Source organism: Pinus tabuliformis, chromosome 8 (assembly GCF_031772625.1).
Source record: "Pinus tabuliformis cultivar Carrire ecotype Pingquan chromosome 8, CPIR1, whole genome shotgun sequence".
Lineage (NCBI taxonomy): Eukaryota > Viridiplantae > Streptophyta > Pinopsida > Pinales > Pinaceae > Pinus > Pinus tabuliformis.
Genome location: NC_142294.1, coordinates 633,771,752 through 633,776,657, shown reverse-complemented (window position 1 = coordinate 633,776,657; position 4,906 = coordinate 633,771,752).

The window sequence follows — 4,906 nt, the reverse complement described above, 5'->3', positions numbered from 1 at the left end:
AAAAACCTAAGCATAGAAGATTTAAACGTAAGTTCCCTTCTAAGATATGTAAGGGAGACCATCTTACCCATTTTTGCCTTGGTATTATAATGGTACAAAGGATATGGTGTGAGTTTGAAGGTTATTCTACTCTTGAATCTGTTATGGTTCCTCAATAGTCTAATCAACCATTAGTTGATGAAGTGGTTGAATCAGTGCAATCTTTGGCTGATTCCAATCCTATTTTTGGCGGTGAAGTGCCTAACAATAGGGTCTTTTTATTTCTAGTACAAAGTCTTCTGGTCTAGGTGGAATTCTGGTTTCTTCTAGTGTACCCCCTCCAAGTTCTAGAAGTGTCTAATTTGATTGGGATAATCTTGTCGAGCCTTGTCTTCCTTCTACTGCATCTTTCCAAATAAGGGTTAGAGTTAATTCCACAAGCATCTATCGATGTATGGTGGAAGAAGGATCCTCTGCAAGTATTATATCCTCCTTCATTTGGAAAGCTTTGGGTTCTCCCAAGTTGTTGGTAGTTGATAATCAGTTGTTAGCCTATGATAGAATGCCTGGTGAATCTATGGGTGTTCTTCCTCAATTGAATATTACTTTAGGTGGGAAGACTCTCTTAATCAATATGATGGTGGTTGATCGCCCTTTATACTTTAATATGCTACTTGGGCATGATTTTGTCTATGCTATGAATGTTGTGGTGTCTTCACTCTTCTGAGTGATGTATTTTCGTCATAATGGAAATATTGTCACTATTGATAAACTTGCATATGATAATCACCTCCCTAATTCAAATTTACTATAGAATTCCCCTTGGTATGTTCTATGTGTTTAGGTAGACCCTACCTGGCCACGGGTAACTATGTAGCATTGTATCCTCAATGTTCAATTGCTTATGAGAAGGATCTTTTGAACTATTATTTTCCTTCACCGGGACTTGGTTCCGGCGATTGACTGAGTGATTTCTCCTATGGGGACATGGGAACCTTAACTCCATCTTTTGATCCTTCTAGTTGTCGTGATTTCTTGGAAGTTGAGTTTCCTTCACAGGAGGAACTTTTTGAAGCCACAAGGGGCTTGGCCTTAAGAAGTATTATGCATAATTCACAAGGCTACATGGTTCCTTGTACCATATTGTACATATAAGGTACACATTTTCAAGTTTTGTATTCTATAACACATGATTTTACTTGAAGTTTATATATGGGATGTATTAACTTCTTGTCTAGTGTTCCTAATTGTGTCTACAGAACTTGGAAGCCTTATTCTTTGGGCATTCTTATGGTTTATCTTATCTGACAGGTATTGTTGGGTTGTGTTATATTCTTTCCATGACTATCCTACGTAGTTAACCGGGGGGTTAGATGGGGGTGGAGCCACCTATTCGTTGCATTGATTGCATAGCGAGGGGGTCACGGGGGGGTTTGAGGGGGGTAGACCTACCTATGGTTTTGTGCATGGTTTTCACACATGGTTTTGGACACGATGGTTTTTAGTCCATGGTTTTGGACGCAATGATTTTTGGTCCATGGTATTGGATGCTTCAGCATGTATAAATATGTATTATAACATTTAAAGGAACATAATGAAAAATCAAGTTGATAGTCTCAGTTTTGGGATCCAGGGGAAAATCTCTGTGTATATGTATTTTATGTGTTATGCTCTCACATTGTTTATTTTCTGTTCTTAGAATTCTTATGTAGGTAATTTCTATACGGGGTTAAAACCTATATTTGGTATGAGAGTTGTTTTGGCTTTAAGGGGATGCCTTTTTTGCTGAGAGGTTTCACTCGGGCCTTTGGTAGACCCTGTTCAGTGGGAGATCTACTAGATCGATTCTAGTGGTGAAATAATATGGCGAGTAGTGGAAATATAGAGATCAAGAAATTTAATGGTCAGAGTTTTGAGTTATGGAAATTAAATATGGAGGATCTGTTGGTGGATAAAGATTAGTGGATCGTGATATATCCAGGTACTAAACCAACGGGAGTGTCCGATGAAAAATGGAAGAATTTGGATTGAAAGGCAAACAGAACAATATGATTGTGTGTCTTAGATTCAGTATTGCTGAATGTATCAGGGGAATCTAAAATGAAGGCTTTGTGGGACAAGTTAGGGACTTTGTACCAATCTAAGTCTCTGGTGAATAAATTGTTCCTATGGAAAAATATGTATAACCTAAGGATGAAAAATGGAGACTTGATGATAGAGCATCTAAATGCATTTAATACTGTGGTAAGTCAGTTATTGTCTATTGATATTAAAATTTCAAATGAAGATAAGTGCATTAGTTTGTTGTGTTCTCTACCAGATTCGTGGGATAGTCTGGTTATTGCAATAGGTAGCAATGCAATTGCCTTGCAGTTGATGAAATAGTCTCATCCTTGCTGAAGTGGAGATGAGATGGAAAAATATGGAGAGCAAGAATGGTGATGCTTTGTCTGTACGAGGATGGTCGCAGAACAAAAAAAAAAAATTTCATCGAGTGGGAGACCTAAATCTCTAGGAAAGCCTATAAAGGTGGTTTGCTGGAAATATGGAATGGAAGGGAACTACAAAAGGGACTTTAAATCTAAAGATCCTAACAAAGGAAAGGGATCTGATGATGTTCCTTCTGTAGAGGCGAAAACCACCTCAGATGAAGGTGGGTATTTGTACTTGGCTTATTCAGGTACACATGTACATCATGAGGCATGGTTGATTGACTCAAGTGCATCTTTTCACTTCACTCCCCATAGAGAGTGGTTCTACGAGTATGAGAAATATGATGGTGGTGATGTATTCATAGGGGATGATAGGAAGGCTAGAATTGTTGGTCGCAGAAAAGTAAAGTTGAAGTTGCAAGGTGGAAGGGTTAGAGCACTTCCGGTGTTCTACATATTCCTCGATTGGCCAAAAATCTGATTTTTGTAAGGAAGCTGGATGATGCGGGTGTAAAAACAGTGTTCGAGAAGGATACCTACAAGATGGTTCGGGGAGCACTGGTATTGATGTGGGGAGTTCAGATTGGAACTCTGTACAAGCTGCAAGGTAGCACTGTTATTGATAGGTGCAACAGTTATGTGGTTCCTGAAAGTGGAGCAGAAATATAGAGGTCTCTGGAGAAAAGACCATGCTATGGCACTAAAGGCTTGGACATAATGGGGAGAAGGGCCTTTGCATACTTCATGGTAAAGGTATGGTAGAAGGTATGACTAATAGCTCTCTAGATTTTGATTTCTATGATAATTGTGTATATGGGAAGCAGAATCGGGTGAGTTTCCCCTCTTGTGGTAAGAGGGTGAAATAAATATTAGATCTTGTGCACAGTGATGTGTTTATACCTATGAAGGTTTCATCACTGTGTAAGTCTATGCACTATGTATCCTTTATAGATGAATTCTAAAGGAATACATCGATATATTTCCTTAAGAAGAAATATAAAGTCTTTGACAACTTTAAAGAATTTAAATCTCTAGCGGAAAACCACACAGAGAAGAAGATAAAGGTGTTGAGGTCGGATAACGGTGGAGAGTTTTGCAGCAAGGAACTTGCAGAATTCTATAAGAAGTGTGGTATACCACGGTAGAAGACTACTCCATACACACCTGAGCAAAATGGAGTTGTAGAAAGAATGAACAAGACATCGATGGAAAGGGCAAGAAGCATGCTCAGTGGTGCCGGGTTAGGATAGGAATTCTAGGCAGAGGTAGTGGAGACAGCATGTTACCTTGTCAACAGATCACCTTCATCAGCGTTGGATGATAAGAATCCACATGACGTATGGACTGGTAATAAACCCTCTATTTCACATCTAAGGGTATTTGGATGTGATGCATATGTACATGTTCCAAAGGAGAAAAGAACCAAGTTGGATAGTAAATCTGCAATGTGCATCTTTATTGGGTATAAGGATGGTTTAAAGGGTTATAAGCTTTGGAACCCAGTAACAAGGAAGGTTGTGTACAACCGGGATGTGGTTTTCAGAGAGGTGAAAGATGTTATTAAACATGAAATCCGACCAAAGGAACCTGAGAAGATAGAGTTTGAGCTAAAGGAGGAAGAATCAGACTCTACAACAGAAGAGGAATTAGAAGAGGAAGAGCCACAAACTCCAGGTGTGAGAAGAATTGTTGGAGAAAGAAGGAAACAAGAAAGGTATAGTCCATCTACTTTCTGTTCAAATTTTACTTTATCTATTATTGATGATGATCCCAGAACTATGAAGGAAGTAGTAGATTCAAAGGATGGCAAACTCTAGAAAGAGGCCATGGTTTATGACATGGAATCTTTGCACAAAATTGAGGCACGGGATTTAGTGGTGTTGCCGGTTGGAAGGAAACCCATTGGAAGCAAATGGGTGTTCAAGAAGAAGACAAATGCAGAAGGAAAGGTGGAGAAATACAAAACTCAGTTGGTAGCAAAAGGTTATTCCCAGGTGTCAGGAATTGATTTTGATGATATTTTTTCTCCTGTTGCCAAGGTATCTTCTATTAGATTACTTTTATTTGTTGTTGCTGCTTTTGATTTTGAGGTAGAACATATGGATGTGAAGACAACATTTCTTCATGGGGATCTAGAATAGGATATCTACATGAAGCAATCTGAAGGCTTTGCGTTGAAGGGTAAGAAAGAACGGGTATGTAAGTCAAAGAAGTCTTTGCATGGGTTAAAACAGTCACCAAGGATGTGGTATAAGAAATTTGATACATTTATACGGGGACTTGGCTTCACTAGAAGCAAAGCATATCACTGTGTGTATTTTAAATTAATTGGTGACCGTGTTATTTATCTGGTCTTGTATGTGTATCATATGTTACTCGTTGGAAATGACAAAGAAATTATCCACAATTTGAAGACCAAATTGTCCTCCAAATTTGACATGAAAGATCTTGGTGTTGCAAACTATATTTTTGGCATGGAAATTAAAAGAGATTGG